The sequence below is a fragment of the Babylonia areolata genome, chromosome 19, assembly GCF_041734735.1.
Source record: "Babylonia areolata isolate BAREFJ2019XMU chromosome 19, ASM4173473v1, whole genome shotgun sequence".
In the NCBI taxonomy this organism is placed as follows: Eukaryota; Metazoa; Mollusca; class Gastropoda; order Neogastropoda; family Buccinidae; genus Babylonia; species Babylonia areolata.
Genome location: NC_134894.1, coordinates 25,630,204 through 25,653,714, shown reverse-complemented (window position 1 = coordinate 25,653,714; position 23,511 = coordinate 25,630,204). Strand labels below are relative to the sequence as shown.

The 23,511-nt window shown below is 43.4% G+C and overlaps 1 protein-coding gene across 1 annotated transcript in view; it reads right to left on the bottom strand.

Annotated features, from left to right (window-relative positions):
• Positions 1–23,511, bottom strand: part of LOC143293562 (zinc finger CCCH domain-containing protein 10-like) — a 62,151-nt gene that overhangs the window by 22,279 nt on the left and 16,361 nt on the right. Inside the window, exon 2 of the mRNA XM_076604534.1 lies at positions 22,390–22,494. The gene's annotated coding sequence lies outside the window, so the exon portion shown is untranslated. The remainder of the gene's footprint in view (positions 1–22,389; positions 22,495–23,511) is intronic.

Genomic DNA, 23,511 nt, shown 5'->3' with positions numbered 1-23,511 from the left:
ATCCTCTTTGATCGTACAACAAATACACTTTGCAGACAAAAAGAAAAGACTGAGGTGGCACTACTCTGTGACGAAGCTCTCTACCCCGGGCCAACAGCCCGAATTTCACACACAGATAAAATGTTGTGACGGCACAGTACAGTACAGTACAACCTTGAAAGCCGAAGACATCAGTTCAGAAGCGGGCCTGCCTGTTCCTTTTTTGATTGCTGGCTCTCTCTGCCTTGCTAGTGACGTCTATTTGTTCTCTCGTTGTAAAATTTAATGTACATATTATCAACATTAAAGAACTGTCGTAAATTTGTTTTTGTGTCGATGTCGGTGGGGTCTTTCGATCACAAATAATATATCCACTTTCAGGAAAAATCTGCGCGAGATTGCTGCTGCTGCCGGTTGTGAGGCTGTAATAAACGCTGGGCTTGGCTACCGCGGTCCAAGATAAACCACTACCGCCCCCCCCCCCCCACCCCCCCTCCAGCCCCCCTCCTCACCCAAATGAGAAGGTGAGATTCCATAGAAATAACGGACGCCTTGGGCACGGCACAGTTGGTGTTAAGGATGTTACTTGTGTGGATGAATATCCCATGAACCACATGTTGTAACATCTCATGTAATACGGAATTACCGTCAGAATTCGAATGCTCAAGCAATTTTCATCTAAAAATGAACTGATTATCTCCAAAAAAGCACTTGTGTTTTCGGCGTCTTCCTGCCCCCTGGAACAACTTCCGTGTGTCCCAGTTCCTTCTCTTCATAACTTTCGACGATAACACCGCTGGCATGAGCTTGCTGTACAAGTGCTGATGTCATAGAATTCTATTTGCATTTGTTGCAGCCTTCAAGTACGACGGTTACTCTGTACGTTTTACCAATGCAATAGCAATCTTTAAAAAAAAAAAAAAAAAAAAAAAAAAAAAAAAAAAAAAAGAAAGAAAAAAAAAAAGATGACAGCTACAGAGAAAATATTTTTTCTTAACATTTTAAAAAAAAACAACAACAAAATAAAAACAACAAAAAGCCAACAACTGAACAATATGTATTGCAGAAACGTTGTTGGAATTGATGGCGTTACAGTTATGACATCGTCCTCATAGAGAGACAGGCTGGAAAGGTCTTGTCAATATCTATCATCCTGTCAAGACTGGTTCCTCCTGTGGCCTGTGTGGCGGCTGCTGAGAAAATGCCAATGCTGGAAATCTACCACGAACACACTGAACCAAGCGCACACAAACATACACACAGTCCATACACACACGAACGCACGCGTGCACACACAAGTGTGCGCACTCATCCACCAAGGCACATGAACGGGGAAAGAAGGGGAGGGGGCCTGGGGGTGGGGGTGGGGGGTTACGCATACATACGCGCGTCAAAATCAGACATAAAACGCACGGCACACCATACCAGGTAAAACGATTCAAAAGTATTAAAGATTATCATCGGTGCTCTACATTATTATCTTTTCTCTGACTGGGCCAAGGCTTATGGTGCCTCGTTCGACAAAAGGTGAACCATTTAATTCGTATACCTTCCCTCTCATCATTTCTTCATTCGATATATATATATGCATATCCAAATGATACAAGTAACTTTCGCAGTGTTGAATCCTGCTGGGGAAATTAACCATGCAAAGCGCTGTTCACGTTTATCTATATGCATGTATATCTATATGCATCAGCTCACAAACATGAACGAAAAAAAAAAAAAAAAAAAAGATTGTGCAGGAAAAGGACAGCGAGAGACAGAGACAGAGACAGAGAGAGAGAGAGAGACGGGGTGGGGGGTGTCACTTGCACACACACACACACACACACACACACACACACACACACACACACGACAACAATGTGGTGCGTCTAATGCTCATATTCTCTCCTCAGACCGCTTTCAAGAAGGAAAAGATAGTATCTTCAAACACTCCTATAGCCTACCTCCGGCCCTCCACCCCCTACCCCTCTCTTACCAAACACTCCCACATCCCACCTCTACCCCAACAACCCCTCGATCCAGACCAACTATTCTCAGGCAGTTCGATATGGGAAACACCAGAGACAGCACAAGATCGAAATGCACTACAGTCAAGATTGGCACGCCAGGCTGCTGGCTATATATATATATATATATATATATGTGTGTGTGTGTGTGTGTGTGTGTGTGTGTGTGTGTGTGTGTGGCCATTGAAAAAAAAAAGAGAAAAAGAACTAGTCTGAAACCGCTCCCGTGCCGAAATAAAGAGCTGATACCTATTTCATGTCAGACACAGATTTTTACCAAAGCACCAAGTCGGGACCATTTTCAGGCACCTTATAGGTCAGTCAGACAAAAGCAACAGATGACGGAGGTGTTCCTCAATTTGCGTGTGGGTGTGTGGGAGTTTGGGGGGTAGAGGGAAGGGGAGGGGAGGGGGGGACAAGAAAAACAAGGAAAGTCAAAAGTCATGTGTTCGTCAATACTCCCACTTCTGGAACACTGCTTTTACTGTGCACTAAAAATATACCAGCACGAGTGTTAGCAAAGCTTTAAAAAAAATCACTTAGACCTACTGCGCATGTACACGTCAGGCAATAACAGTTTCAAGGTGAAAAACATTTAGTTCACACACACACACACACACCAGTCCTGTTTAACTGGAAACAGACATCAGCCACATATACTGGAGAAACTGAACTTAAAATCGGTAGTGTTACTACTCGGTGAACACGAGTTTGCCGGGACAGTGTTCAACGCGAAGAAACCAATGAAACACGAGATGCGCAAACAAGAAACGTACACACAATCCTCAAACGCAATCAAGTAATTCATTGCAGAAAAAAAAAGGTTTACACAATACATCACCATTTGTTGATGCAACCGGAAACAAAGAACGGAAGCTAGAAATTACAAAGGGAACACTGTCCGCGAGCATCTGCAAACGCAGTCAGCCCCCTTTCCCATGGACTCGCGCCTCGTCTTTCCATAGGTTTAACTCAGGCCAAATTATCGTTTTCATAGTCTCAGCCCAAGCCACATCATCATTCCCATATTACGAAGTGTAAAAAAAAAAAGTAATAAAATAAACAAATAACTAATGACAATAATAATACCACACAACAATATTATATAATCAACATTAAATGAAGCTGAGATTTATTTAGGTCTACTTGGGGTACAGCAGACAACCAACTTCGCCTTGTTGGATGACAACTGAAATGAAAAGATAAACCCGTGGAAAGGGAATACTTAACAGAAGTGAAATTATCGCTGAGCAATCGGAAAGCGCAAATGTTTTAGACCTTTTTTTTCCCACTTTAGCTAAAGAAACAAAAAGCAAACAAAAAACAAACAAAAAAACACCGCGCTGCGAGATTTGAGACAAGACATGTAAGACTTGATGCATTTTGAAGATCAACCAACAATATGCCTTGGTTAAAAAAAGGTTAACAATAAAATATCATTCTAAATCGTTTGATTTTCTTCCATAGGACACACGCCGTTCTCTTGTGGTTATGTTTTCGGCACCTTGCATCATAGATACTGACAAAACTTCCAACACAATTATAATTTGACTAACAAATCTCTCTCTCTCTCATAAATATTGTTCATGCTCCTGGGCTTAGTGAAATCAACAACAGCATGTTAATTGCTGATCTCATTTCCCTGGTCAAATCAACTTTTCGTTTTCTCCCCCCCCCCCCCCCCCCCCCTCTCTCTCTCTCTCTCTCTCTCTCTCTCCATCACCCCCTGCCCTTCCGTTACACCTCCCAGACCCCTCCCCACCCAACCCTTCCACCTTTCTCACACATGCACGCGGAAGAGAATAATAGCACCAACAATTATTACGCAGCACCATATCTCAGCGAGCGCTCAGCGAGAAAACCAGAAAGCCAAGACGTGTCATGTGGCTGGCCCCCGCCACAAGGCTCTCTCGTTGACATGCAATACATCGCCATCGCCATCATCACCGTCATAATCATCACCGTCATCATCAGCAGCAGCAGCAGGCAGAGAGCAAGGGTCTGTGGCAGGCGACAGGTGACGTCACGTGACCGACAGACAGACTGACAGACAGACGGCGGCTGGCAGCAAGCAGGGAGAGTACATGGGTAGCCAGGGGATCAATCAGTTCATGGACTGCTAACGCTGACGGATCAATTCATACCGGGCGGGCCGGGCCGGCCACGGAGGGCGCTGCTCTGGCTTCTGTTTGATGTGACAGATTGGAAGGAGAGGGGGAATGGGGGGACTGACGAGGGGGTGCCATAGGGAGAAGACCCACGCCTTGCTTACGCCCTACTTCCCCCCACCTTTCACACCCTGCTACCTCCAAGTACCTTTTCTTCCATCCCCTCATTCTCCTTGCCCTCGATGTTCCCCTCTCGCCTTTAACAGCCCCCACCTTACCCCCACCCGCTCCTTCACTCCTTGCCCCCCCCTACCCTCCTCCTCCCTTCTCCACTTCCCCCTTCTCCAAAAGAGGGGAATGGGGGTTGGAATGCCAGATTGGAAGCAAACAGAATTTCACGGCAGCCCACGAGGGGCTGGGGGCCGTTGAGGGGGGAAGAGGGAAAGGGGGAGCGCGAGAAGAGGCCTCTCACCCGGCGGGAAAGGACGGTGGCCATGGGGAGGGAAACAGGACGGAAGGAAATCTACGTTGGGCGACCTCCTCCTGAACCCAAAAGACCGCTGAGAGGAGGGCTAGAGGGTGGGGGGTGGAGGATGGATGGATGGAAGTGAGGTTGGAGGGGGGCACCTTGGAATTCAATTTTCACTTACCGATCAGTGCCATTTGCCTTTGCACCCTAGTGTCAATCCGTCCCGGTTTTCCGCAAAGCCGACAAACCCGCTTTTCCACCATCAGACAGGAAAGATGGTGGCAGCGGGGAGGACAGATCGAAAGAGTATGCAACTGATACACAGGCACGTATATTATATGGAACCTACCAAAAGGGGATCGGAAATAGTGTCACCTGAGCAAACTGACATTCAGTTACCGAAAAATCACATTTTATGAATGATAATACACAGAATCAACTAACCGCACCCGACTTCAGATTTGGTGAGTACTTTTGCCGATTCCTCTGCACGCAGAAGCAAAGAACATCTTTGGTCCATTAGAGAAAAAAAAAAGTGTTTGAGTTCATAATACTTGCTGTTGTCTGAAGGTCATTGGGGAGAGAAGCGACAAGCAAAATCCTGAATCTGACTTTACGACTGACTCTGCGATGCATGTGCACTTTTTTTTTCACACAATACAAAAATATCACATTCATATAATTTACTTTTTCTACGGTACATTTCTGTCAGATATTTCGGGTGTTGTAATCATGAAGCCCAACGTATATTGACATTTTCCCCTCTCTTTTTTTCTTTTGTTTTTGTTTTGTTTACCATCCAATGGGTTGTCACTAATTATTTTCCTCCCGTCCCCCCTTAGTGTACCGGTGCAACAGGAAAGCCTAAACGTCCACACGACACTCCGTTCAAAAGAAAGTAAACGGAAATAATCTGCATCCCAGGGTGAAACCGCGCTGGATGAGGGGATGGACCAGTCTTTCTCCCAAACATGGGAAAAATAGCAGGTCGGCGGTGGATAGGGAAGGAGGAGGGAGGAGGAGGAAGAGTGGGAAAAGGCGTGGCTAACAATGCGTGCTAATTGGCCTGCTCGTTAGGCATTGCGGCGGACATTATTACTGCCACTGAACCTATCCACAGACAACTGGATTTTGATGACTGGTCACCCAGTGCAGATATCCACCCACCCCCACCCCTCCCCACTGAAATCATCTATAAAAAAAAAAATTTCCTCGGTTTTTGTTGTTGTTGTTTGCCTATGCACTTGTTAGAGCCCAAGATATATAAACTGCTAGTTATCTTAATTTTTTTCAGGTCTGTCTTTTTTGTTGCTTTTTTTTTTTTTTTTTTTTTTTTTTTTTTTTTTAACGTACCGTATGTCATCAAGCGATTCTCTTTCTCTCTCTCTCTGCCCCCAATGCCCTGGTAAAACAATCGATGGGGTGGTAAATGCCTGAGGCATGTCCTGGGTTTAGGCACGGTTACAATAAAACAACACATTATGCACACATTTTATTTCTTATTCCCGACACCCCCCCCCCCCCCCTTCACCCTCCCCAGGCTGAACACAGTCGTGGTTTAACGCAGTCGATTTTGAAGTGTTATTCATGGGATGTCAGCAACCATCAGGCCTTGCCCGGTTGGCAGATTGGGCAAAAAACAAAAACAAAACAAAACAATAAAAAGTGCACGCAAACATGTACACGCAAGAGTGCGCGCACACACACACACACACACACACAGACGCAACCACCATAACCGATCGTTTCTTTTCTCATCATCTTTTCAATAGTAGTAGTAGTTGCTGTAAAAAATGATAATAAAATAAAAAAGCAGAGAGAAAACAAAAGAAAAACCCCCACAAAACATTATAAAAATAATAAATAAAAACACCTCTCCCGCGAACCAGCGGGCCGGAACACAATCCCGTCAAATCATTGTCTCAACCCCGAGCCATCATCCATCATCATCATCGGCCACGACCGGCTCGATCCGTGTTGCAAGTGCTCTTCTTCTTCATTTTTTTTTTTTTTTTTTTTTGGTCTCTTCTCTTTCACCACCACCCTCCCCAAAACGTCAGAGGGTGGAAGGGATGCGCTGCCTTCTTCCTCTTGTTGCCACGTGTTGGGCCACTGCTTCCAGCAGCCAGCAGTCTGTAGATGGCAGGCATTGATTTTTTTTTTTTTCTCTCTCTCTCTCTCCCTCTTTTTTCGCCTCCACCCCCCGCCAAAAAGCGAAGGAGAAAAGCAGTACAGGATGGGGTGAGGGAGGAGGGGCGTGGGGATGAGGGTCGGGGTGTCGGGGCCAGCGATGAATGAGGGAGAGGGGACGGCGTCAAAGTTGTATTTTTGCTTCGACCTGTCGACCATATCACATAAGTCTGTATGGAAAGCAGCGCTGTGTCTCTGGGGTCAGAGCCAAGTTTTTTTCCTCAAGCACAACAAACAATAATTTATAACTCCGGGCCATGTCCCCTCAGTAACGGGGCCTTGAAGAAATTGTCCCAGTACAGTGGTGTCAGTCCCCCCTCTATACCCCCCTCCCACTGCAGTTGAAACACCCACAGCCCCAACACCTCGTCCCCTGTTGACAAGCTGACAAGCTGACAATGCTGGTCTCGAACCCTATCTCTTTCTATAACAAAACGGCACAGCAAAGTCGCTGTCCACTGCAAACGCCCCCCCCCCTTCCCCCGCCCCCCCCCTCATCCCCCCCCCCCCCCCCCCCACCTCCACACAAAACCCCCTCCCCACTGGCCCCGTCCTCACACACACACAAACACACACACAACCACCACCGTAACAACAACACAACACCCACCACCACCACGAACCACTTGATCGCGAGCGAAATGGATCTGTCAATTTTGGAACTGCTCCGCGGTGTAAGGAAGGAACTAAAAACAAGAGGGTAGAAATGGAAATTACATCACTCTTGCTTTCTTTCAATTTTCAACCAATCTTCATTTTGTGGTCCAAGCATTTGTCTCGAACGTCACACAGAGCAGAAGGGAATTCATAACGTGTTCACTACACATCGTCTCTGCCAATCTAATTTCGTCCAATGAGGACAAAAACATACTGCAGTTGTGGTGTGTGTGTGTGTGTGTGTTTGTGTGTGTGTGTGTGTGTGTGTGCGTGCGCGCGCGCGCGCGTTGGAGCACATCAACTTTCCTATGCCGATTTATCATAGAAGTACACGGCTGAAACGCTCATTCCTTGTAATCGTTGTCACTGTGACAATGATAACAAGCTGCAAGTTAACCATGCCTCTCGGATTATCACCATATGCACTCACACATACAAACAGTGACAAAACCCCATCCATCACCACCACCACCAACAACCAGCTTGATCGCGAGCGAAATGGATCTGTCAAATTTGGAACCACTCCGTTATGTTTTTAGGGAGAAAAAAATGAAATGGGATTAATATAACGCTTGTTTTGTTTTATTTTCAACCACTCTTTGCTTCATTTTGTGGCTGAAGCACTTGTCTCGAGTGTCACACAGAGCACCAAGGAATTCATTACATGCTCGCGACACATCATCTTTACCCCATCCAACGCAGACAAAAATATTCAACAGAGTGACGGTGAGTGGGTCACGGTGGAACAAAGGAGTGAGAGAGAGAGAGAGAGAGAGAGAGAGACAGACACAGACAGAGAGAGAGAGATAGACACAGACAGACAGACAGACAGACTGAGAGCATACAGGCAGAAGAAAACGAAGTGTTGTCGACCTTTTAGTCTACGTATAATGGCTTCCACGATAAGGAGGTCGACCGTGTAATAAAATCTAGCCTGTCTGTGTGCCCTTGACGTCAGCCGAAAACAATTGGTACAGCACTTATTTCTGGGATTCTGTCTTCACGTCTCACGATACAGAACGTTTCAAAAGAAAGTGTACAAATAAATAATTAACGAAGCAAATAACTATAAAACAAACAAAACAAACATTTTGTGTTTGGTAAACGTGAGAAACATGAGTAATTTGACCACTTAAAAAAAAGTGGTAGTTCTTCATTCCCTGTTCAAAGCTGTGATAAACAATGTCCATGTATTTGTTTATTTATCTATATACTTATATGTTTGTTATAGTTTAAAATCACGTTCCCACTCATACATCCTGAATATCACTTATATATATGCACGCCAACCATTCTGAAACATTATTTAAGAAAACAGGTGTTTTGAGATGTCTTCAGCTTGCTTCTGAATAGATGGCAATTTTCTGAAGTCAATATTCAGCATGTATTGTTCTAACAACCACCACCACCACCATCATCATTAACACTAAATTATAAACAGAAGCGGAATATGCGCCTTTGCTCTGGTCCGAAATCGATCTTAGAGAAACCGACCGTTTTTTTTAAAAAAGAACTCGTACGCAAAATGTTTGCTTCACAAGTTCAAACCCATTGTCCACGTTCAGTCAGCGTTACACTTTACACAACACAATGAGTCCAACAGAATGATTTTTGTGCACGCTTGGGCTTGAAGAGCGTCAGCGAGACGAAACAAACAACAATAAAAACAACAACAACAAAAATAATAATAACAATAATAGAGAAATAGAGCGGAAAAAAAACAGATCTGTCAACTTTTCACACATCATGAACTCTCTGGCATTTTCTCCAGAAACTTTCATCTGATTCCGCTGCCCTTGAACTGCATTGTAGTACCCACAGCAAGTGGCCAAGTCTTCGGTCACTCCAAGGTGCGATGGAAAACCCATGCACGTTTCTCGCTCCGCCAGCCGTTAGTTGACGTTCCCTCCACCAATGCACAGCAGGAATCATGCCATTGTCTCTTCCACGCTCGCGCAAACATTCGCACACATGGCGTGTTTTTCTTTGTCACGCTCATTCTATCGTTCAGATCTCAACCGCACTGAGGTGCAACGCCGTAAAGAATTAGACGTTTTATGCATAACTGCAATCGCACGTTGAAATGTCAAGTGTAATGTGCGCATCCATGCAGATTGTTTCACGCAATGCACCAGCCCCCGTTTTAGCTGGATTCTCCTATTGTGTCTGACGGATAAGTATGCAGGCAGGTCATCTGCTCATGTGGGAATGAAGACCAGTTCTTGAAGCACAAGGTCGTCCACAGACACTGCATGGAATGGAGTCCTGCAAGCATGGGGCCTGTTTTCTCTGATTCCTCTTCACCTGAATGGCGCTGCTCTGTTGCGCTCAAATGTCTTTGTGCCCTGGGTGCACAGTTGCTTCCACTGTGTTCTTACAAGGGCGAAATCTTCCCAGGAAGCATTGTCGATGTTGCAGCTTCTGAAGTTAGCGTTCAAGGCGTCTCTTGAGATGCCTTCCTTGGTTACGTTGTCCTTCCTTCAGTTGTCCATACAGTAGCACCTTTGGAATTCTGCTGTCGTCCATAAGGACAAGGTGTCCTGTCCATCGGATGATGAATACACACTCAAAGCTGGGTATGCCACATTTCTTCAGGACCTGTAAGTTGGACACTTTGTCTTGCTATTTGATACTGCAGATCTTGTGCAAGCATCGTTGATGGAACCGTTCGAGTTGTTGGATGTGTCGGCGGTACGTGTTTCAAGTCTCACAACAGTAGAGGAGGGCACTCAGGACCACAGATCTATACACAGCGACATTTGCGTGCAATCTGATGTCATGGTCTTGCCAGTCTCTCTGAGAGTCTGCTAAAGGCAGAACTGGCCTTTGAGATGTGGAACATCACTTCTGCATCCAGAGATCCGTTGCTGCTTACAATGCTGCCCAAGTAGCGGAAATTGTCCACAGATTTAATCCCTGAGCTGTTTGATGACGACAGGGGGTGGTGGAGCACTGGCAGCTCCGGATGGTGTAGGCTGGAACATGGCCTCGGCCTTACCAAGACTGAATGTAAGTCCAAAGCGCTGACAGGCCTTTGCAAAGCAATCTGTGACGCACTGGATGTCTTATGGGAGTTCGCAGCCAGTGCACAGTCATCAGCAAAGAGGACCTCTCTGAAATGTCAAGAGTAATGCGCGCAACCACGCAGATTGTTACACGTAATGCAACAGCCCCATTTTTTTTTTTTTTTTTTTTTGTATGCAGTGAATAAAACACGATGGTGATGTATCGTGTCTGAACAAAGGTGTTTCTCCTCCAGATGAAGCCCACCCAATAGCCTACGAGTACCTAACTTAACATGTCTGGTTACAGGTTTTACATGTTCTGGACAGCCCAGCGGCTGACGAAACGATGGGTCAGCTGCAATGCAAGCTTGCAACGGTTTTTGTGCTGACTTTTGTCTGATTATTCTATCAAACACCTACACGCGATACTAATATTACTACTACTACTAATGAACTCTATATTGCAAGTGTGTGTGTGTGTGTGTGTGTGTGTGTGTGTGTGTGTGTGTTATGTTTGGAAAATATAATATTTCAAGCATCAAGTACAATACTGTAATAAATCCAACCTGAGCAGAGTGCGTTAAACTACACTCAAACTGTAACAACTGCTTCACCTGGCCATTCAATGACGATCAGTCAATGACAGATCATAGAGAAGAGGAAGTGGGAGAGGGAGATGAAGCCCCATATTTTGTTGTTGTTGTTGTTGTTGTTGGACAGTTTATATGTATAACAAATGTTTGCCCGGCTAACAGAAAGTATCATAAATTTCGGGGCTAAAAAGACAGAGAAGGTAAAATGAAGTAATAAATCTAAAAATCCAGGCTGGATGGGGGATGGGTCGGCGACAAAAAACAAAACAAAAAAAAACAAAAAAACCACAGAGAACCATGAAAACATCCATACCGGTCGGTGAGGGCTTGTTAGTTCATGCACAAGACCGACATGAGCCATCAAATTTCGACTCAACCATCGACGCCACACTGCCTTCTCACCTTTTAATAATAATAATGATTATATATATATATATATATATATATATATTATATATATATATATATATATATATATATATAATTCAAGTTTCAAATTGATGACCTGGGCCGGGTTGCATGAGGCGGTCTTGGCAGCGCTAAGTTTGCTTTGAGTACAGAATGTTCCAACGTGTATCTGGAATTTACCGTTGAGCTGGGAACATTCTCAACGATAAGCAAACTTAGCGTTTACTAAGTTCGCTCATGCAACCCACCCACCCCTGTACCAAGAGCCTTTCGTTGCGTGTCTGTCTCGCAGAGACACAGTGGGGCTTAGTCCCCGCAGATACATGCGGCCCACCATAACCGCACGCCATTCTTTTTTTTCTCTCTTTTTTTTCCTTCTTTTAGTGTCTCGCTCCGCAGTTTCTGCTGACTTCGTCGGACACCTAGCTTTTTAGCCTGAGTCGAGTTTCACGTGCTAAGCTTTCCCAGTTCCCCCCCAAACCCCGCTCTCATGTCGATCACGAGAAATTCACGGTTCGTAGAGCCGACGGCACCCCAGTCTGACACGCAAGCCAAGTGCATGATGTTCAGTCTGTCTCCCTTTGCCACTCTCGCTCGAAATCGAATCAATGTCGCATGCAGACCAGCCGACTACGAGGGCTACCCTCCCTCCCTGCTCCCCTTACCACCTCTCTCCCCATTAAACTTCCAAAACGAGCTTAGAAATTGTAAAAAAAACAAAAAAAAACACACTCAAACGTTCTTTTACTACCACTACTGCTGCTGCTGCTGCTTATACTCCTACTATTAACACGGATGCTGATACGTGATCATATACCGCTGAATCTTGAGCAAAGACAAATCAAAGGGCGTTCACACGAATGCAACCATCTGATTCAGGAATGAAAGAGAAAACATATGAAACATATGAATATATATAAAAGCTAGAGGAACTCTAAACCGGGAATGGAAGGTGGTGTGGAGGAGGGGCGGGGGGCTATTTTGGAAAGAGGTAAGTTTTCAAAAGCCAGACGAGCCGAATGCAGAGATTTGACGAAGCGAATTAGGGAGAGCTCATTCTGGGTGTAAGGTCCAGATGCTGCGAGAAAGGGAACGTGCCAGTGGAATTGAAAAAAAAACTTATCGCTGAGATGCGCAGAGGTGAAGACTAGAATATCACAGTTGGCAGTCGTGAAAGGGCCATCACCGCAAAAACTGCGCGATACCCAGAGCCTTCGTGATGACTTTATTATTGTCGCTTATACTATCAGAGCCCAGATGATTCGCGGGGGGCGTACCTGGCCTGCTTCGTTAAAACTGCAAAAACTCGCCAGCAATACGAATCTTCGCATCAAACCTCACGTCATTCTGTAAATGAAATAGTCAAATTTGTCACATTACACAACTACGCTGAGTTCTCGTTAAAAAAAAAAAAAATAAAAATAAAAATAAAAAAGGAGGGTGGGGTGGGGTGGGGTGGGGTGGGGGGTGTTATTGGTCATTCAGAAGACCAAAGGCAGAATAAAGTCACAACCACCTTTTGGTAGTAGTTCATTAAATCACTTTTTTTTCCCAAAGAATTTTTGAAAAATAAGTGACTCACATGAATCTGAATAATAAACTGAAGACTGAATCTTTCATCGAAAAATCTAGAAAAAGTTTGCGTGAAGTCATTCAAACCGCAATCACTGGAAATTATCCAGCCCTGGACATGTCAAATCATTACGCGTTCGCCAACACGCGGCTTCCTCTTGTCACGTCTCACGCGCAGGCAAATTAGTTTAATAAAATAAATGAATAATAATAATAATAATAACAAGTAAAGAGATGAAGAAAACAATGCATTTTTTTGTGTTACAACTGAGCAAAGAAAAAAGTGACAGTTGTAATCATACTAAGTAGATAAATGAATAAATAAATATATACATATTTTTTAACTTGCCCAATGGGATAACGGAAATACCCGCAGCTTAAAAAAATAGCAACTATCTGCCCCTACCACTACCCCACTTAAAAAAAATTAAAACAAAATAAAACAAAAGAAAAACTGCCACGGATTTATACGCTCGTGTTCCTTTTACTTAATGTCTTCACCGTCTTTTGTAAAGACTTGACGCCAGCACGCCCTCCCCTAGCCGGGAACCCTGAAATATTCACGGCAAGTAACCCCCCTCCCCCTCCCCTCCACAAGCGCACTACCGGCGTCCCCGCGCCGCCTTTACATTATTCACGATCGTTAATAGAAACAAAAGTCCTTACTTCTCTCCCTTCGCCCCGGACTCCCCTTTTTTCGTCGATATCTATTGCTAGCCTCCACCACCGTCGATTCGCTCGACCGATTGAGGGTACTTGTTGGTTAATGGATTCGACGTCCTACCGGGCTTTGTTCCCAAACTGGGAGAGGGGATCGGGAGAGGGGAGTGGGGGGGACGGAGGCTGATTGAGACTGGTACTGATTGATTCACACACGGATTAGGTCTTAACACGCCAGGTGCTTGAATGCAGATCCACGTCAGCAGCTCTGCACTCGCTTAACATACACACACAGTAAAGCCCACGCCACACGAGTGATGCGATCCGAAGCTAAAAAAAAACCCAAAAAAACAAACAAACAAAAAAACAAACAAACAGAGACAGTCTCCTTGTCCAGTCCATCAGCTCCGTCACATGGACAGTACATCCATGGTGCTCTCTGTGAGAGTTTTGTTCACACGAATACATTATACATCATACAAGGTCATGTCGGCACATCTGTTATAACCAGGTTTAAAGCCCAAGCCCCCTTTCTTGTTAGAGAGTTTTATACACAAAAACCGTGTACTTTTTATACTTTTTAACCATGGCGTCTCGCTGAACGTTACTCGTTAAGCTGTTATCACTGCTACCCGTGTGCTTTGGAATCAATTATGTCAGCTGTGGATTTCAAATTGAGCCTGGAGACGATAGTCAATTATCAAGGAGTGCAAGTTCGAAGACGTAATTGGTCTATCAACTTGAACTATTCAAGTTACACTTTCTTACGCTTTACTCGGTTTCTTTCAGCTTCTTATAGTGTACGTCATGGCGTGCTTGCGTCATAATAGCTGCGTAAGAGTGACCCTGGTAACATGAAAACAACTTATCACTTGAGGAAGAAACGTGATCGTTTCGAAAATTTGGAATGTTTGACAGATTGACGTGTCTGTTTTTCTTCTCTCTCTCTCTCTCTTTCTCTCTTCAGCTGAACACCGTTAACTGTGTTGGAGTGTGTGTACGAAAGTGTGTGTGTGTGTGAGTGTGTGTGTGTGTGTGTGTGTGTGTGTGTGTGTGTGTGTGTGTGTGTGTGTGTGCGCGCGCGCGCGCGCGCACTTCATGGCTTCGGCAAACAACGTATTTCACAACCACAAACAATAATAGGAACAGTGTGAGACTTGACAGACACCAGAAACGAAACTCGAGGTTGAAAAACAAAACAAAAACAACAACAACAAAACACACACACACACACACACGAAAAAACGAAGAGAGTGACGTCTGTGTTTCTTTTACTCTCTCTCTCTCTCTCTCTCTCTCTCTTTAAATGTCATGTTTACATACAATTTCTGGTTTTGGATATCTCCGTGACATAGAATATCGACATTTGTGCAGTGTGTGCCATGTACGACACACAGATAAACAAAGTGATAAAGAAACGAAAATAAAACAAAACAAATGTATCAACAAGAAAGAATGAACAAACAAAACAAACCAGCAAGCATTTTTTGTTTGTTTGTTCTTTTCTTTTCTTTCTTTTCCCCCCTCGAGATAATGTCGTGAAGAATGCTAGACTTTGGGGTTAATCGAATTTCTACAGCCGCGCCTCTCTCTCTCTCTCTCTCTCTCACACACACACACGGCACAAACATCCACCCAACCGCAACCACTACCATCGTCCTTTAGAATAAATCTCTCTCTCTCTCTCTCTCTCTCTCTCTCTCTCTCTCTCTCTCTCTCATACGCACGCACGTTCCACACACACACACACACACACCATCGCCACAAACTTCCTCCCAACCACCTCCGCAGAGAAAAGGAAAAGACAACGAGGTCGTTCAAACATTTTTTTTCTTCCTTTAATCCCAGCAGCTTTATGTTTAGTCATAATATCAGTTCAGGGAAAGGGAAGAGGAAAAAAGAGAGGATAAGAGAGGGGAGGAAGAAGAGAGGGGAGGAAGAAGAGAAGGGAAAAAGGAAGGGACGAGGGAGGTTGGGAGGGAGAGAGGGAGGGAGGAGGAGGAATTATTGGTATCAAGAGACGTCTGCCATCTCTCTGTCTCTCCCTCTCAAACTCGCTGCGGGTAAGTCAGTCGGCTGGCATCGATTTTGTCAATCAAACAAAAGAAAAGCCCCGAGTCTCCAAGCCCCCTTTTGCCGGATGCCGCCAGTTCAAAGATCGTGTTTCTCCTTCGTGACTTTTTTTCGTCTTCTTTTTTCGTATAATTTTTTTTCTTCTTCCTAGCATCATCAGATCGAATGGGCGTTAGCTGTTCGCCACCGAGTTCTTAACAATAGAAGAACTGATAAACAAACAATGAAACATAATTCAAAAATAAATTTGAAAAAAAGAAAAGAAATATGGGGTGAGGAAAAACTCGGGCGGATGAAATGACGACAGAACGGGGATTACTTTTACATTTTTAAAATATAATAATAATATACAACCGTAAATAAAGATCGTGTTTCTCATCATGACTTTTCTCCCTTGTCTTAACGACTGGGCGTCACTCTCTCTCTCACTGCGTGCGTGCGTGCGTGCGCGCGTGTGTGTGTGTACAACGTGTGTGTGTGTGTGTGTGCGTGCGTGTGTTGGAACTCAAGTCAACAAAGAAAACAACACGTAAACAGTCCAGTCCAGCAAAAGAGGAGCGAAGGGAAAGAAAAGAAGGGCAGATGGAAAGAATGCGTGAAGGAAAGGAAAGGCGGGAAGGAAGGAAGGAGGTAAAGAAGAGGAGGTACGAGAAGAAAGATCGATCAGAACTTACGCTTTTACAAAGCCGATCACGCGCCTTCTCTCTCTCTCACGACGAACCACTAACAACCCCCCCACCCCCCACCCACCCCCTTCCTCTTCTGCTACTCCCCTTCCGTCCCTCTCCACCCCACCTAAGATACATCACCTGTCTGTTCCTCCCTGTTTCCGCCCCCTCCCCCAGTGGCGTCCCTCTCCCCTTCCCCACTTCATCCCTCTCCCACACCCCTCCTCCCTTGCTGATACCGAAACGGTTGACGTTCTGGGTCGATGTTGCTGGTTTAAGTCAAAATTCAAAAACTATAATACTGCCTAAATGGCTTTGATTTTAGGCTCTGGCAGTATAAAAATGTTAATAAATCATCATCATCTAATATAATATTTAAAAAAACAACAACAACAAAAAACACCATTAAAAAACAACAAAAATCAACAACAAAAAAACCCAAACAAACCCAAAACAAAACAAAAAATAGAACAAAATAAAATCGAATAAAATGAACAAATTAATGAAATAGAATTTAAAAAATAAATAAATAAATAAATATACAAATAACAACAAAAATGCTGCTTCCTTTTTTCCGCAGCATACGCATGGTAGTTTCAGTTTCAATTTCTCAAAGAGGCGTCACTGCGTTCGGACAAATCCAAGTTCGCCACACGACATCTGCTATACAGTTGCCTGACAACAGCATAACCTACCACGCTTGTCAGGCCTTGAGTGCATGAATGTTTTTGTGTGTACCTATCAGAGTGGATTTCTTCCACGTAATTCTGCCAAAGGAGAAAACTTTTGTTGCCATGGGTTGTTTTTCAGTGCGCCAAGTGCACACAGGACGTCGGTTTACTGTCTCCTCCAAATGACTGGACGCTCAGTTTGATTTTCCAGTCACGCTTAGGAGAAAAGGACAGCCCGGGGAATCGAACCCAGACCCTCACGGGCACTGTATTGGCATATAAGCGTCTTAACCATTGTGCCGCATTCCTCCATCATGCACCTTCCTCCCTCATGCATGGTGGACATGAGGAATAATATCAAAGACAATCCATTTGAAACCTAGCACGCACATGTGAGTTTGGGGGACAAAAAGAGAGAAGTCACTGACATAATAAGCACGTGGGTCTGCTTTGTTAGTTATACTTCTTTGTTTTCAATACACCCCTCCCCCCCCAAAAAAAAAACAAAAAAACACAACGCAAAGCCTGCACACGGCAAATGGCAGTTTCAAAACTGAACAACCCAGATCTCAAGATGAAACCACCTGTTAACGTTAAGTCAATGTGGAAAGCAAGGCAGAAGGTAGGTTGACGTCAGGGTTGCACCGTATACGTGATCAGAAATGCATTTCTTCCAATTTCTCGTTGTGAACTCAGAAGAGAGAGAGAGCGAGAGAGAGAGAGCCTTGGTCGCCAAGTGCCATTTCGATTTTCTTCCGTTGGGAGGAAAAAAAGTTGCATTCTTAGTACTGAACATTTGTAGATTTTTTGTTGTATTGTCTTCGGTTACAAACGAGATTTTTTGTTTTCCAGTTTCATGTCATTATAGATTTTGCGTCTGTGTGTGCGTAGGGGGGTGAGAGGGTTTGGGGGGGTGGGCGGGAAGGGTTGGGAGGAAATAGGAAAAAGCAAAGAACTCTTGTCTCAGTCGATTACATAGGTTTTTGTGTTTATGATGGTGGTAAGATGATATATATATATATATATATATATTTTTTTTTTTTTTTTTTTTTTTTTTTTTTTTTTGGTCGAAAATGAATATACAAGTATTTGTCGGTCTTGTAAAATATGCTTTTATAGAATCAGTGTATGAGTCTTTCTGGAAATTATTATTCCTTTGTAGCCTGTATTATATGTGTTTATTCCATGAAGTACTGGATTTGTAAAGCACATACGGAACAGCACTTGCTTCTACTTACATTATAGGGCTGTATAAAAAAAAAAGAAAAGAATAATAATGAAAGCTTTCAATAATCATTAATTAAACAAGGGACAAAACAGCAATTGTGCGTACATCAGTAGAGGTTGTGATGATGTCTGCGATATTAAGATCTATACAACTGTTGGTCTCTTTTTTTTTCTTTCTTTTTTCTTTTTTGAATGATATGAAAAAAGAAAAAGAAAAAAAGAGATTATAAATAGAAGCAATGACCTCGTGAGTGGGGGAAATGTTGAAAGTCAACCTCAAAGTGGGATGGGAGGCGAACGGTGCTCTCGTCAATGATTCGTCTTGTGAAAAAGGTCAGGACAGCTAGAATAGCGGATCATTTCCACCAAATCAATGAAGAGGGCCTTGTTAGTCAAACGACTGTTGCCAGAAAAAGAGGGTTCGGGGGATTCCAGACGGCAAGACTAACTAAGCACTACAGACAGACCCTTTGTTCGTGAGAACTTCCACCGCAGTGGCAATTACACAAGCGGTGGTGAGCACTGATTGGTACGTCAAACCATTTGTTTCAAAGTCATGTATCAAACGACAGTTCCACAGATAAGTATATTTAACCAACATCACTATCCACGTACGAGCCGTTGTCTTCCAAAGTCAAGCGAATCTGGCAAGACACCACGTGGACTACACTGCTATTGTTATGGTTGCTTATAGCCAGTAACAACACAGAGCCGCTTCCTGGAGCTGAAAACATTCTGGTTAAAATCTCCCCAAGACGACCGTCAATAGCGTTCATGGCAAATCAATCTTTAAATAAATAGAGAGAGAGAGAGAGAGAGAGAGAGAGAGAGTGAGGGGATGAGAGAGGGGGGAGGGGAGGGGGGGGAGAGACTGATATACAGAGAGACACAAATAAAGAGAAAGAATACTTAAGAGAAAAATGAAAGAAAAATAAATTATAAACCCAATACACAAAATAGCATAAAAAGAAAGTAATAAAGACGGGAAAGTGAAATAAATAGGGCAACCAATGCAACATATAAAGTCACAAACCGTAAACCACATGCTGACCAGGCCAACACCCCCCCCCACCCCCCCACCCCCGCCCCCCATCGCCCCTCCCCAACCCCCACCACCCTCCTATCACCTCCACCCCCTTCACTGGCAAGTAAGATGGACCCGGACAGACACCCAAGGATTCCGCCACCCCCTCGAACAACGAAACCTCCACAGTAGCATTGAACTGAACAACTTGGTCGTTAAACTCAACTCTACCGCTACATAGTGTCTCTCTGTGAATGCACTCCTTGGCCACTTTGGGTCGCTCGCTCTCACGCTTGACCACAAGCGCACGACGGAACACGCAACGACACAATCATACATGGATCAATGAGACAACCTGCATCCTGCTTCCGCAAGCAAGATACTTTTTTTTTTTTTTTCTCCCATAATACCCATTTCCCCTGCCCCCATTTGCCCTTTCCTCTTCCACTCTCCATTTTCTCCCCCAACTCCCCCACCTTCCAGCTTCATCCCCCCAACCCTAACCCCCTCCCCACTCCTCGTCCTAACCCAGCCAATCCCACTTCTCTCCTTGGCTCCATTCACAGATCTCTCTCTCTCTCTCCCGAGTCCCTCTATAATAAATCAACAGAAATACAACAAACTGAATAAATAAGAAAATAAATGAAACAATAATTAAATGATTGAAGAATCAAATAAACAACAACAACAAATTAATCAAATTACATTTGATGTGAATTGTGAAATAACTCATCTCTTTTCCTCCTCTCTTTGAAACTGGAGGCGTTCTATTTCTGTCTGTCTCAGTGTCGGTCTGCCGGTCTCTATCTCCCTGACATTTTTTTTCTCTCTCCCCCCCCCCCCCCCTTTCTTGTGCCTGGCTGACTGGATATTAAAAAAAAAAAAGTAAATGATTGTGCTTTTTCCAATACCCTTTTAAGTTTTAAAATTTCGTAACTCCCCCCCCCCCCCCCCCAAACTCTCTCTGTTGCTGTAGTCTGAATGACTAATATTTGCATAAAATTTACACTTTTTCATGTCTTTGTTTTATCATTGGTTTTACTTTTTTTTTTTCCCCCTAATTTTTATCAAGTCTTGATATGGCGAAGAAATTATTTCACACACACCCACACGCACATCCAGAGAGCTTCACAAACACTCAAAACATAGCAATGAAAAAGGCATGAACAGCTCAGTCTCTAAACAATACTGAATGAGTGAATGACTGGGATTTTTATTTTTTTATTCCTAAAATGTTTTTTGTCAAACCTGTTTGAAAGAATATTCACAAACACACACACACATACACTTATTCCTTATTCCCTCAATAACAAAAAAAAAAGAAAAAAAAGTTTGTTCATTTGTTTGTTACCTCTCATACACACGTACAGGGTTTTAAAAGCTTTTTAAAAGCATTTTATTTATTCATGATTTATTTTATCTTTTGACAGTACTATTTTGTCTTTTCTAGTTTCTTGCACATCTTTCGTTCTTGTATCTGTAACATTTGGTGGGCTCTTAAGGCCTGAAACCTAGGGACATCTGCACATTATTTCTTCTTGGTTTTTTGTTGTTATTTTTTTTCTGTCTTTTACAGTTGGTTCCATGAAGCATGTATGGATCAGTCCACATGCTTTGACACCTTCAAGTTGAAGTTGAAAAGTTTTTGAACAAACCCACATGCTTGCAGATGGTTTCTAGAAGAGTGACAAATCAGAAAGAGAGGCAGAAAAACTGAGAGAGGATTCTTAGAGAGAGACATAAAGACAGAGGACAGCGTGCATGCGCGCGCGTGCGTGCGTGAGTGCATGCGTGCGTGTGTGTGTGTGTGAGTGAGTGTGTTTGTATGCCATCATGCCCATGGACATCCACCTCCAGGACATAACACTGTGTTTTATATAAATTTTAAGCAGCATCTGATGCCAGAATCATCTCATCATCCAGAATTTACCATGAAAACCTGTCAACACTTTCCAATTCAAAGTCCACTTATACCCCTCCCAAAGAAAAATGAAATCCATTCTACCACGTATGTTAAATTTCCCACACAGGCATGCACCAAATAAAAATTACAGGCTTCAAATCCTGTATGAAGATCGGGAAGCCTATTCTGGGCAGGAGGGAGTGTGGGATGGGGGGAGGGGGGGGGGGGGGGGACAGGGGGAAGGAAGGCTCCACAGAAAATCAACACACTTCAGCCCAAAAAAACAAAACAAAGCAAACATAAAAACTCTCCCGGAAAGGCGACCCAAGCTGTGAAAGAAGACTGACAGAGCGCATTCAGAGGTGGGTGCACAAAAAAAGGCTCTCTGAGCCTCCTTAAATCGACGGAGGCTTCGCTGGCGATTCATGTGATTGCAGGCAGACGGAGCTATTCTGCCAAAATGCTCAAGCCCACAAAAAGGGTCGAGGTGCTTCTCCCTCCCCTTTAGGGGATAAAAACAAAACAAAAAGAAAAACCAACAAATCTTCCACTCATCTCTTTCTTCTTTCATCCCAGAATCATATACAGTCAAATATGCTGGAAATAAGTGAGGTTGAAGTTTCCAATGGATTAATCTGGAGATATATCAGGGTGTTTTTTTTTTTATCACATAGCAATGTAACCAATACTCCAATTTTCTTTTTCACTCTAGTTTGCTAACACATATTTTGTCACCTATTTTAATTCTTTGTTGTTATGAAAACCCAAAATATATTCCAAAAACAGATGGGATAACCAAATAAAATATATAATCATGTAAACTATATTAAACATTATATCAGAACACACACACACACACACACAAATGTAAATCCTCCCTTCCACTGTTTTTTCTACCCTTTATCTAGCAACACAATCCTCCCTTTTTTTTTTATCTTTCTTCCATCATGTCTGCATGCACAACCTGCACGTTTCAAGTTTCACAAAGCATGATAAAGCAATCTATAAATCATGAATACAATACCAACATTACCAACCACACAAATAATGGGAATGTGCACAGAAAGAGAGAGAGAGAGAGAGAGAGAGAGAGAGAGAGAGAGAGAGAGAGAGTGGTGGTGTGCACATAATGTGCTGACACTGGCAGGCAATCACATCAATACTCACCATTTCTTGCAGCCCGGGAAGCAGCCTTCTCAGACGCCTTTGCACAGAGACACTCGCAAACTCAGGTAAAGGAGATTTTAATTCTACTGCTGCTGCTGCTGCTCACTGCAACAACAAAAAAACCCAACCACTTGGATCAATAAATCAATAAATGTGTGGCCGTGGATGTACACACACACAAGCACGCACACACGCACAAACATGCACACACACGTGCAACCATACACACACAAGCACTAACACAGGTGAAAGGTACAGACGAGAATGAAAAACTGAACAAGAAAGGAAGAATATAATATTAATGAACATGTTATGTCCTTCAATAATCACTTCCTGAATAATGTAAATAATCCTGAATTTCTGCAAATGAACCCATTTGTCTATATATGTAGTATGTACATACATTATACTCTTAATTTTTTTTTTGTTCAGGGTAAGCCCGATTGTGGAACAAAAATTGAAATATAAATCATTTCATGAATGTCAACAGAAAATAATAAATAATACATGCACTGAAACTATGTGACAGTAATTACAGGATCTAAATGCAAATTCTAGATTGGACTTGCATTATAAAGCACCTGAGTGTGTTGAGCGGGGAGTGAGTGAGTGAGTGAGTGTGTGTGTGAGTATGTGTGTGTGTGTGAGAGAGAGAGTGTGTGTGTGTGTGCATGTGTGTGTGTGTGTGTGTGCGTGTGTGTGTTGAGGGGTATGGGGTAGGACAGGGGAATTGAACCGTGGAACAGCATATCAAATGATCTAAAATCTGCAAACTCTAAATTGGACTTTCATCACCTATCCACTTAAGAATATTGACTGTGGTGGGGTGTTTATGTTGGGGGTGGGGTGTGGGGGGGAGGGGATGGATGGAAGGGGGGTGGAGACAAACAGAATCTGACAAGAAAGTAGAGCTGTTTGCAAAGCAAGTGCACCAAGGGCAGTATACACTACAGTTTGATTTTTATTTCAACATTTTGTTGAACCTCTCTTCTGTGTTTCATTTGAATGCAGCATCTATAATTCATAAACTCACTCTCTTTGTTTTCTTTCAATCTATCTATTTTCTGGGTAAACATATTTGATTCATTAGACATTATCATTCATCAGACATTATTATCATTC